General features: G+C 39.5%; 1 long non-coding RNA gene across 1 annotated transcript; it reads left to right on the top strand.

Moving 5' to 3' along the window:
* The first annotated feature begins 6,734 nt into the window (after positions 1-6,734).
* Positions 6,735-9,098, top strand: LOC113968051. The gene is made up of 3 exons (XR_003534357.1): positions 6,735-6,921; positions 7,537-7,609; positions 9,002-9,098. It is a non-coding gene; the product is annotated as an uncharacterized LOC113968051 (long non-coding RNA).
* Positions 9,099-12,960: the final 3,862 nt, after the last annotated feature.

Genomic DNA, 12,960 nt, shown 5'->3' with positions numbered 1-12,960 from the left:
GGGTAAGTCATGTTCTTCCATATCCACGTACCCCTTGGTTTTGAAAGTCCATCTTGCCTGGTTTTAGGTTCCTCTCTTTACAGCAGTGTGGGCTTGGTTGTTTCTAAACTTATTCACTCCTTACTATGCTTTGGAACTTGGGGCTCTGCAGAGTATCAGAACAGAAGCTGATGGAACAGGTAGACTGATAAACAGGATTTTCAACCCTTCTGCATCAGAATACCTTCTCGTATGAAACATTGTAGTGTAGAAGCTGCATTAAAGGATGTTTAGAACAAGACATGAATTTGCTCAAGAACTGAGATACTCAGGAATGTGTTTGTACTTTGGGATTAACTGTGATGTGATTTTGTTTCAAAATTCCTTTTGTCATCAGTATTCTATTCTGATAACATTCGAATGCAGATCATTTGGAAATTCGTAAAGTGCTCATAATTGTAGCAGGTTTGGGAAAAAGAAACAACCAGATAATGGAGCAGCTGCTTCACTGGACGGCAATCTCTGTCTCCTTACAGGAGGCTGTGAAGGGCACAGTCCTCCACAGAACCTGGCAGTCCTGACTTAGCTGCTCTGGCAGCCTTTGTTATTTTACTGGTTTGCAGCACATTTACTGCATTTTGGGATGCTTCAGCACCTTAATAATAATAACGAGAAGCTATACAAGAATATAGGCTTGAAATGGGAAGTAGCCTTGAGGTGTGTTTGACTGGCATTTTATGCCCCTGAACTCCCCTGGTGTGTCATGCACAGTGCAGGAAACATCAGTTTCCCAGACACTGGTGTCAACTTAATTTCTAAATTTCTTTCAAATGAACTTTTTGTGGTATTCACATTATTCTCAAAGAAAGATATCAGCTCTCTGTAGAAATGAGGAAATCCTCCAGGGAGCCACCTTCTCTTTGTGCAGTTTCCCTTGCAGAATGATGATCAGTGAAAAACAAAAGTTTCAGTTGCTGTAATACCTGAATTGTGGATAGCCATAACACTGTTTAAGTGTTGTATATTTTGATCTAAACTGCTCAGATTACATTATTCTTTCAGTCATGATAATACTCTTTTATTTTCATTAAGAAAATAAACAATTTTTCATAAAAAAGGAAGAAAATAGGTAGTTTTAGCTAATACGTATTACCAGTGTCATGTGTGCTTGAATGTTATACAATATCTTAGCAGCTTGTATTAGGAAATTAGAATTCAGTAGTTAACTGGCTAAGTAATGGGGAAACCTTTCGCTAGGAGGTGATATCAGCTTCTTAAATTTATGTTTCCCTGCCAACATCATTTGAAAGGACAAAATCCTTGTGCTGTCTGCTGTGATAAAGGGCAATACTTTGTGACATGTCAAAAAGAGTTATTTAAAAAATAAGAAGTGGCTGGTATGCTGCCTTTTTCTTCTCTCATTAGCAGGATCAGTTCCAGGAATATAGATTGAAGCATTTTAAGCAGAAATTAAGATAGTTTGGAATTCCTGTGAATGTGACCTCTTTCCTCTTTTTCTTTGCCAATGCCCCGTATGTTACTGTGTCCTGAGCTATTCCAGGCAGCTACAGCAGTGAAGAACATGCATGTGGTGCACCATATTGGGAGAAAAATTCCCTTGCCAGCTTGGAGGAGGGGTGCACATCCAAGAAGCCAGGCTGTAGCCAGCTCCTGCCCTTTACAACTCTCTTTGACTTTGCCTTTCATTGTACCTTCCCATGATCAGAGTTTCCCAGAGAGCTCAGTTTGCTGTGAGCAAGGATTGCAGGTGTGTTTGCCTTTCTGCCACTGCACTGGGGATACCTCAGTGGGATCCAGTCCTGCCCTGGGCACTTCTGTCAACTGAAGTCTTTTCCCTGTTCCCAGGCAAGCTGAAATGCCTGTCCTAGAGAACCAGTGCATTTATTTTCTCTCGTGTGATGACAAATACGTGCATATTTGTTATCTAACCCTATAGTCACTTGTAAATACACTCCACAATGTGTCACAAGCATCTGCTCTCTGGAAAACAAGCACTTGGGTCTGAGGAACCTCAGAAAAGTTGATGGCAAACACCAGAGGTTTATGAAAGGCTTTGTGAGTTGTTCTGATTGGTTCTTCCCAGGCAGGAGAATGGCACATCTTATGTTAATTACAAAAAAAAGCCCTATAGTATCTGCCAACATATTACAAGCTGCCATCTATACCATTATTTGGAGGGTTCTTTTCCAAATTAAAAAATGTCACCTTTTTTTTTAATACAAAGTTCTCTATTCCTTGTATATGATGATTTTTGTGTGTGAGACAGTTTCTCAGGTGTGATAACCTGCCAACTTTGGAATTTATTTATTTGGACAGTATTTCCCTTCTTGATAGATCTCATATTTCATTTCAACCTCTGATAAGAGGAAAACCAGACGCTGACAAAACCTGTCCTTGTACCTTGTGAGGCATTGCCTGTTCTCACCACTTCAGCTTCATGATCTCAGATGTCTCTTGAGATGTTTTTTTTGGTTGTTGCTTTGACAGTTAATTAGAAAATAATAGACAAGGCTCATATAATTCTGATTTTTTAATAAAGAATATTTTATCTCTTCAGTAGGCATCATTTCTATATCAGACTATAATTTCCATTGTTTCACACAGTAAAACTGACATAGCAAAAAGGGATTTGGAAAACTTGGAACTTTCTGAATTAAGGAGCATGTAAATGCCATAAGATGAAAGATTATTCTGTGTTGCATCTTGTGTATGTGCAGGCAATAAGAAAGGATTATCTCACTAAAGCTTGCAACAGAGTAAGTGAAATATATTGCTTACCCTCAGATTGCTTTTTGATGGCCAGGCAGCTGCACATTTTTGCCTTTGCATCAACACTTGATGCCTGGTTTACTGCTACAATTAATGTCAAACTGGAAAATCTGCACTCTGGGCAGTTTGGAAGGTCCGTTGGCACTGCAGAAACGTGATTACTGCAATTGTGGCAGCAAAACAGATGATGGGCATGAGAGGAAAGAGGTTAATGATTTATCTGAGGTCTGCCTAGCCCTAGAAATAGGATCCAAGCATTCTGCTTCCCAGTGCAGCATCTGCTTTGATGAATTGTTGCACGACTTCAAAATTTTGTTCACAAAGTCTGCTGAAAAATTGCCCAACACAAGTTGTGCTATGAACTACTCTTCTGCAGAAGTTTCTTATGGTTGTAAAACCAGGCTAAACTTTTGATTGCCGTTCAAGAAGCTGACTGGTTGTATTTGGGAAGTTTTTACATCTTTCTGGTTGGCTGGAAAATGTTGAGATACATCGTGAGCTGTATTCTGGGCAGTTGTTTATATACTAATTTTGTAAGAATTTTTAAAAATTGCCAGAATACATGTATGAAATACTGTATTTGTGAGTTTTCATGTTTGCTCAGTTAACAATTTTAAGACACATTTTTGTCCATCTCCAAAACATACAGTCTTCATAACTCTAGAGTGAAAGTAGCAGGAGTTGCACACAGTGTCTCAAAAGATCATGGGTTTTGTTTGATCATGTATGACAGTAAGACCAGGGAAATAAGCAGATGGTCAGACAAATCAGGGTCTTGACTGACAGCAACATGGGAACCACTTCAATTCAAAGGTCTTATTATTAAAATATTTAATATAATTTTGAACCCTTGCCCAGAAACCTGGAAGGTTTTCCATTTCCTTGTAGCTCAGAAATAAGCCCTTTTTCCAGGGTTGCAACAGTAAGGTGAGGATTTACAATAGCAGAAGAGGCAACAGGCAACAGAAAGGAACTACAGTAAAATATCAGTTTAGAAATACAGACAAAAGGCCAAAAAAGCCAAGTTTGCTGTGAAATGCCCTTGAAAGCCATGCTCCCTGCTAGTTCTCCTGCCTTGCTTTGCCTGCATTCCCCCAGTGCAGTTAATGGCTCCATCTGCTCGGCAGCCAGCAGCCTTCCCTTTGCTCTCTGCTCCCTCTGCTCTGCTTGGCTGTAGTTCACAGCAGCCTCTACAGTTCTTCACTGACTTCAGAATAAGATAAATGACAAAGGAAGCCTTTGCTAAAGAAAATGTGACTACTGGTTTGGTGTATTTTCCTTACCTTCCTTTAAAATAAAAACCGAAGTAAGTCCGTTTTGCTTCTAATTTCTCAAAGATCTGTATTTAGGCAGGATGGCTTCTTCCTGGTGGCACTTTAGTGCTGCAAAAATGGGGGCATTTTAGTTCTCCATCCTTGGATAGTTGTGTGCTGCATTTCCCTCTGCTCTGCAATTTAACTGTGATTTAAAGAAAGGCTCCAAAATACAGCAGGCATCAGTTTGAACTGCTCTGACCTGATCCTTTGTCCCACTCTAGTCAAGGAGAAACGCTTTCATGGCTTGAAAACATGGAATGTTCTTACTCTTTGGAAATCCCCCAATGGTTTTCAGCGATGAAAGACTTGCAGTGGTGTCACGTGGGGAATGCTTTGGACTCAGTGTGGGTGTGAAACACTTCCTCTTCTGTGGGCAATTCCGGGTCTCAGGACAGGTAACCCTGTCTGAGCTGGGATGCACCTGCTGGTGTGTCCCAAAATATCCACTGCCGAGGCAATTAGTGTTTGCATGATGGGAGAGGGTGGGATAGTAAATAGTGACAACTAGACCATGAAGATGTTTTAGAAGTTTCAAACATTTTTATGGTTTTATTTAATGTTGATATCTTTCTAAAATCAAGATTCCAAACACTTAAAGAACTGAATCACTGAGGATTTGGATTTGGTTTGTATCCTTACCTTTGTTTTCGTTTCTAAATTGTTTTGTCTGAAAGCCCTCATTTCCCACAAAAAATCCTCCTTCCAACTTGTGTCTGTAAGAGATTTGGCATTATAAAATGTATATAACTACTATGTGGGAATTTCTTTGTCTTGATTTATGGAGGTGATTATCTCTTGGAGTGTGCAGACAGTCCATTGAAGTTGGTGAGTGAGTGTGAGAGCAGCAGGTGGGATGGGGGAGTGTGGGCAGTGCTTGCAGGGCAGGGCTGAGGAGTGAGTGGTGGGAATTCCTGTGCTCCTGGCAGAGCAGGACTTCTCCTCACATTTCCTCCAGCCTGAGGCATTTTCATGACCAGATTGGAATTGTACTTTTATATTTGTTTGCCTCATGCTGAAGTCCTTTCCTCTAATCATATTCAAACAAGTTCTCCTTCAAATTTTTAATAGCTTTACGTGCATTTGAAATTATGTTGTCAGGTGGAAAAAAATTATAGTAGAATCTTTCCAGGTGTCTTTCATGTGGATTTTCAATTTTCTTCTGACTGTGAAGAATACACATTGTAAGTTAGTCAGCTTCTTCTTTTTTTAATACCCTATTCTGAACTGATCTTTCTCTCCTTTCAGTTGGTGGAAGTTGTCTGTTTCTACCTATCAAAGATGACTTGTTCATAATTTATGAATTAAATATATGATATAAATAACTGAGAAAAAAAGACAATGAATATATTTTTGGAATATATGAGAATATATATATATGAGAACAGCCCAAAGGATGGTGTAGGAAGTTGATACAAGCTGTCTTAAGCTTGTGCTTTTTTACCAACTGTGGTTTTTTTAAGGGTCTAGAATTCAGAAAAATAACTGCAAAACAACAACCCAAAATTCAACATACATGAAGAAATAAATGAAATAAGAGGAGAGGAGTGGCTTGCTGGGGAAGGTCTCATTCACTTTTATGCTTGAGAAGGGAGAGGCTGATGCTCTCTGCCTGTGTATGCATTTGCAGCCACTGAAATAACTGTGTGGTAACTACCTCATGGAGGGTACTCAGAATTTTATTTATTGCTCAGTAGCAAAACCAACAAAAATCCAACCCATGTCTGGTGTCTCCACTCACCTCTTTGTTTCTTTGGAAGGTTCCATGTATCCACAATCAGCAAACACATCCCGTGGCTGGTTGCATAAGGTGGCTGTTGTCAAACTTGGGTGTCCCAGTCAGGATCAATGATTCTGATTCCATGTATTTCCAACTATTATAATTTTTAATTGGGGATAGGAGGAATAGAAAATTGATTATTTGTTGTTATATCACAGCCTGCATTAAACCTGCATGAAGCCTACATTAAAAATGTTCATGGAAAAGTGCATAACAAAGAATTAGATTATTCAAACAATATGATATTGCCTCTTTTCCACCCTCCTCACCTCCAGTCTAGCAGAAGAGGCTACATTTTTTTTCTAATGGTTTCCTCTATTTATTCACCAGTTTTAATTTCTCTTTAACTGTGACGTGGTTTTCAGAATTGATCCCACTTCTCTTTTCAGCTGTACATCTGGTGACTGCAGGACTTAATTGTAATATTTTTAATTATCGGCTCTGTCATTTCTTCTTACAATATACAGAAAAAAATCAAGATATGGATGCCAAAAAGACTTTTTGTTACTTCCTTTTCTGTCACTCAGTAGTAGTGAAGCAGAACATTGCAGAAGTGAAATATTAAACCAGAGATCATGTTAAAAACTGCAGGTTTTTTTTTCTTTCTGTTGCAGTGGTGTCAAAAATCTCCTTTCAAGGTGACTTTTTAATCTTCTGCCACTTGGTCTCAGGAGTTTTTTCTGTGGATGCTCAAAAATGAGGGGAACACACAACCCATGCCCTGCAATGTGAGATCACAATGTGAGCTTCTTTTCGGCTTTCCTTCATTCCTACTCTGAATATTTCCTTTGTAAAATACTTTTAGACATATTGGTCATCTGAAGATTTGTAAGGGTTATAGGAATGTTTCTTTTAATTACTGGCAGGTTCTGTCTGCTGTCACAGCACAGAAATATTCCATTGTCTGTTGAAGTACAGCTGAAGCACAGTGAGAAAGGCACCAGCACCAGGCCCTTCCAACACAGAGGATGGTTGGAGCTCCACAGCTGCTCCTCTGTGGCCATGCTGAGAGCCTGAGCAGTGACAGTGTAGCATCACTTACAGACTCTGCTACAATATGTTAGTCCCTGATTAGGTGTGTGTTTGGGAGGACTTTATTTTCTAGATGGAGATATTATAAATTACATGATATATCTGACTAATTATCTTCACTAGCAAGGTCATTAAGTTCACTGGTTCTTCAAATAAGCAGGGCAAAGTTGTAGTTATTCTTGTCTCTCATTCATAGATGTAGAATTATTTTACAGCTGGATTTTTGGTCTGGAAAAGCAAACATCACTCCTGGAGACTATGGATTGCCTGTATATCTACAAAACCATTGTATAGCAGCAAATGTTTACTTAGGGTGATGAAACTTTATAAGTAGCAGGGACCTTATATCTAGTTGGGCACTGAGAATCACTGATTATTTCTGGAAAGCTTTACTAGAAGGTTCTAAGTGATGTTTTACTGAAGTTTTCATTTCTCAAAGTAACAAAGAAAATGTCAATCTTCCTTATGCTTTTTCCTTTTCCTGCTTCTTTCTCTGTAGAAATACTTGTTTAGAAACAAATGCTCTTGTTTCTGAATCTAATTTCCCAATTATATGGAATGTCTCTTTCTTTTTCCAGACTCCAGCTGAGTCTGCAGCAGCTTCAATAACTCTCTCTGAACTCTGGATCTTTTTTTTTTCAGTTCCAGTCATTCCCCTTCATCTGTCTCAGTTCAAGTTAACTAGAGGAAAAAACCTTTTCATGTTTGCAATCTGGTAATATGAAATTTCTTTGAAAGTTGGTTTAAGGTTGTCCTTTCTCAGTTTTATTGTTTCCCTGACAATGTTTTGGTTATTGATGACATTTGCTGCTGCTTCCATTTTGTGCTGGTGACCCAAGTCCTGAATTCATAGAACTTGATCTGTCTTTGGTTTTATGTTCTCTAAATGTTGCCATTTGAACTCCTCTGTTCCTATGTGGATAATGCTTCCAAATCAAAGGGGGTTACAGAAGTTACAGAAACAAAAATGTAACAGTACAGTTTGAAGTGTTGTTATATCATTTGGGGCAGAGTTTCTCCTTTGCTGTTTTTGTTTCCTGATGGTTTTAGTCTCTTTGCAGTTGATTATGAAGAATGATACAGAGCAATTATTATCTCTGTCATTGAGTAGCACCTAAATATGTTTCTTTATTTTCACCAGTCAATCTTGCACCAGGACTTATGTCTGCAGTTTTGTAGGTGTGTTACTCTATTTCTGACTTTCAACTGAAATAAGGAGGTGGCAGTATTCTTTTCATTACACTTATGGGTTTATGTTATATTTTAAAATGTTTAGTTATTGTACTTACACTTTGTCTTGGCTTTGAACTGGTAACTGATTGCATAAAGGTGTTGGGCATGATTTTATTAAGAATATTTGTCTTTCTATGAAAGCATCATCTTTTGGTTGCTGAAATGATGTTTCCTATCTCTGGCCTAATCTTAAGAATTGCACGCCGGATTTTGAAAGAGAAGAAACATTTCAATGTTAAAGTGACTGGTAGGCATTTGGAAGAGCTGCATGTTTTCTTCCCAAAGGAACAGAATGCTTCTGATCTGCTATCTGGTGCTATCTTAGTATTTTTGACCTGAGTCAGCTCCTGTTGGATTCTGCTGTGGATCCGTGTGATGCTGGAGCTCAGCTGAAGTGCTGCCCTGCCCCTGCCCCTCTCCTGGGATGGGCTCCATGCTCCACTTACCCCCAGTGTGCTGGGCAGAGGCACATGGACAGACCCCAGCAACAGGGGCACTCCTTACTCAGTTCTCTGTGGGGTCACAGAGAGGCCAACCCTTCTGCACAGGGAACAGCAAAGTTTGTTTCTGGTAAAGGAGAAATAAAAATAAGAAATTTCTTCCCAATAGAAATGAGTGAGTTACAACAGCTATTACATACTGATGTAGCCTCTCAAATCTTCTATGGTTATCTATTATATATATTATGGTTGAAGGATGACTGGCATGGTTTTCTTGCACTTGCCACAGTTCTGTGGTAGTTCTCTAACTGACTCTGGATGATTGCTGTGAGCTTAGAGCTGGTTGTGCAATATTGTCTGGCTCGGTTTACAAACAGGGGAGATAATAGCAATAATTCCTTGTTATCCCAGTTAACAATTCTTTGTGATTGCAGGTAAGGGCTCAGGCTCAGCCAGAAGGTGCAGGTTTTACTGCCTCTCAGAAGCTGATGGCCCCACTTGTTCAGCTCTGCACCGTGCAGGTTCTCAGGGTAAGTGAAGGGCTCCCTCACACAGACACGAGTAGAACCTGGGCTGAGTTTGGGCAGTGCTGCTGGTTCTCCTCCTGCAACACTCCAATGACCTCAGCAGAGGTGTTTTCTACCTCAGTTTTGTCAGTGCTCAGGTTGGATGGTGCTGACATGGTGAGTGAACTGTAATACAGCCTTTGGTGTTATTATTCCTGGTGTGACCTCACGCCTCAGACACCCTTTGGAAATTGGGTCCTGTGGAAAACCTTCTGGAGCACGTGCCTTGGACAGTTCTGGGATGCATGAGGCCAACAGATCTGACACACGGTTGTACAGGGGCGCGGCTTTCGTTACCTTCCCCCCCCCAAAGATATCTTTGCTTATATTTTCTAATATCTAAAAAGGAGTTCCCTTTTAACCACTCAGATTCGATGGAGTACATATTTCCATTTACTGTGTGTTTGAGAACAGAACCATTGCAAAAAGCCTTTGCTGCTGGAGCTCCTGAAGCAGCAGCAAGCAGTGGTTTCCTTTGGCCAGCAGTCTGGGTGAGGTGAGCCTTGCATTGTGGTGCTGATTTCATTAGTCACTGTTGATAGCAAAGAGTGTGAACTGGGGCACTTTGCTCACAGTCTGTACCATTCTGAGACTTTTCTGACCTGTTTTAAGTGTCTCTCTCCCTGACACACTGGTCCTCATACTGGGTCTCCTCTACTCTCTTGAATTCTGGAGGTGTTCTCCCTTTTGCTGAACCCTGAACACTGTTTCCAAGACCATGAGCAACCCCAGCATAAGCAAGAGCAAAAAATCAAACCCATTGCAATAGGAAACATTGGTAAAGAGTCCAACAAAGTTTTGCTGTCTGCAAGTCTCATCAAGTTCTGGCATTTTCCAAATGCCAATAAAACTAAATAAAGTTTGCTGCATGCCTGGAAGGTCAACACACACTGGCTGTTTTGAACAGAGTGGGTAAGAAAAAAACTGAGTTTTCTTCTTTTTCAGATTAAGTGTTTTTAAATTCCTTTTTGTCTTCTTCTTTGCTAATATATTTATTATATCCGATGCAGAACATTTGGTATCTTCTCTACTGACTCATTTTTCAGTGAATATGACAGTGGACTAGAAAATACCCCAAAGACAAAAACATTTAAACTACTAACTGTGTGCTTGATGTGTACACTTGGTGACTGTTCAGTGTTGTTTACTAAAAACCAGACCAAACTACTTATAATACAGCTTCTCAGTCTGTCTATTTTAGCAGAATATTAACTGGCAAGAGAACATCAGTTACATTTTTTCTCCTGTGAATTATAGTGTTAATTGTTACTGATTTCAGTAGCTGCTGACACGTCTGAGAGCTCTTATTTAGAACAGTTGTAACTGGTGTTTTCTGCTGTATGTCCATTTCAGACATTTTAAACATTACCAGTGTTTAAAATTAAAATGCAATCCATCTTTTTTTCAGAAGACCTCTGATTTTATTGTGGAGGGAAATGGTGCATGCTCATCAGACCTCATTATTTATTTATCTATACTCAAAATCTTCAAAATCATGGTCACAATTGTTATTACTCAGCTACAGAAGAGATTTATTGGATAAAAAAATGCCTCTACTGTTGTGAAATTCTTTAAGAATATAAAACAGAAGATTCAGGATTAAAAATTTATTGAATTACAAATAACAAATCCATATTTATTTTTCTGGTATTTGTTTTCCTGCATGTGGTGTTTCCAAGGTGATGAAAATAAGGAGAGCTACTGATGCTGTGTAACTTGTGAGCTAATACAAGAAAATTTTCAAAGTCTAAATACAGTAATTTTAACTAAAGCATTATAGTGGCACAAGTTTTTGTCATTTGACATATATGTTGGACTTCAAGTTATACTGTTTGTTTTGCTATACAGTGAAGGTGAGATAAATTAATACTTACACCTACATGATACTCCTTCAGAAAAAGTGGATTTGGGGAAGATTTTGGAAATATTTAACACTGTTTTCCTATGTGGAAGGACTTGTCTTCTGCTTCAACAAAGCTGGTGTGTAATTCTAGGCAGCATGGTCTTGTATAATTAATCTTTCTGGCTTCAGAAAATTTAATCTATAATTGTAGGCTCTTCAGGGTGTTTTGTAGACTGCTCTGAAGCCTATTTGTAGACTGCTCTGAAGTCCTTGTTTGGGAGATGCTGGGAAATATAAATGTGTATTATAATCGATTTGGAAGAGCAGTTTGCTGCTGCTGCTGCCTCACAAGGGGCACTCTGACAATAATCCAGATACAATTGTGCACTAACGTGGGCTGTTTACAGGTCTGCAAGGAACCTTCTCTCTGCAACTGTTTGCAGGGAGCAGAGTCAGTGACAGATGCCCCAGAAATAACCAAGCACAGAGAGTGTGTGTTGCTATGGAAGCTGTTCTGCTGCCTGATGCTCACTGTATCATCCAATTTAGAAGAGCTTTGGAGCCAATCAAATAGCTTTTTTCCCCCCTAAAATTTGCCTTTGGGGGCAAATCCTGAGAAGCAGAGCACAGTGGAAGCAAGTTGAGAATTCCACAAGCCAAAGAACAGTGAAGTGATGTTTGGTGCAGCTCCTCAGCTCCTCTGCAGGCACTGTGCCCCTTCCCCAGGCAGTGAGTGCTCCTTGTGCCTGTGTGTGCTGAGTTTTGTGGCACTTGATTTTGCAGCTCTGGTGCAGAGTTACAGAGAAGTCTTGTGCTACTGAGGGAAACTTCTCTGTGTCGTTTTCCCAGGTACAAATTAATGGTTTCTTTCTCCCACACACTGTCTAATCTTTTTAGACTGTTAAGTGCTGCTATGCAAAACTTCTTTCGATGTCTTTGTACCTCTGCTGTGATGGGATTCCGTGCCTAAAGCTACTGGAACATGACTAGTCAGAGCCATTGCCACTCCTTAGCCTCCTACCCACTGCCCCAAGACTCGGGCAAGATGGGAGAGAAGGATTTTTCTGTTTTTAAAGATGGGCTTTTGCATATTCTACTCTGACTTTTAGTGTAGCAAAACTGCCACTTTCCAGTGTACTGGGGGTGGAGAATAGAAAGAATTGATTGCTGCCCTGGAGCTAAGGGAGAAAAAACAACATCATTTGGTTGTTAAACATTTATGTTCTTTTTTTTTTGAAAGGCTGTGTAATCTTAACTATGTTCTCTTTCTCTCCATTTTTTTCCTTTTTACTGGTTCAGAGACAAATGTGATAAATTCCCATTGGAGAGTTTACATTCTCATGATGCTGAGTACCTGCTGTTTTTCCTGAGTAGGGAATACTTGGAACTTCCCAGCAGAGGCTAGCACCAGTTTCTGATGAAACTTTAAAGTAGCTGAAGCAGTTCTGTTTTAAGTATTTGGAAGGATATTTACAGTATCTAAATAATTACTTGTGCCATATAGGAGATATTGTTGTGATGTATGTGGAGCAGACCTTATAATTAGTTCCCTAGGGAACTGAATGAAAATGTGACTCCATTCTGCACTTTCAAATAAAATGTGGCCTTGCTAATTAATCAAGTTTAAGAATACCACGAACAGTCACATAAAACTCACCATTAATGCTGGGACAAAGGTTGACAACTTTTGCTAAGAATACAAACGAAGGAGAGAACAGCAATGATTAATCATTCCCCTGCTTGAAAGTGATTTTTATTTAAACCCATCCTCCCTATTATATATAACTGCAAGCTTGTTAATGGCTTAAAACTTCTTACTGTGTGCTGTTAAGTAGTTTGGCAGATCACAAATGTTAGTTTAAATGAGCACTTAATAACTCTGGGTGACTTTTTAAGGTAGTTAGCACAGTACAAATGCTTCCAGCGTAAAGTAACATCGTGTGAGACCGTGGCATGGACAAAAAGAAAGATTTATTTTCACCAG

The sequence above is a fragment of the Neopelma chrysocephalum genome, unplaced genomic scaffold (genome assembly GCF_003984885.1).
Source record: "Neopelma chrysocephalum unplaced genomic scaffold, ASM398488v2 Primary Assembly neopelma1_65c, whole genome shotgun sequence".
Lineage (NCBI taxonomy): Eukaryota > Metazoa > Chordata > Aves > Passeriformes > Pipridae > Neopelma > Neopelma chrysocephalum.
This window is presented reverse-complemented; position numbering and strand designations above follow the sequence as displayed.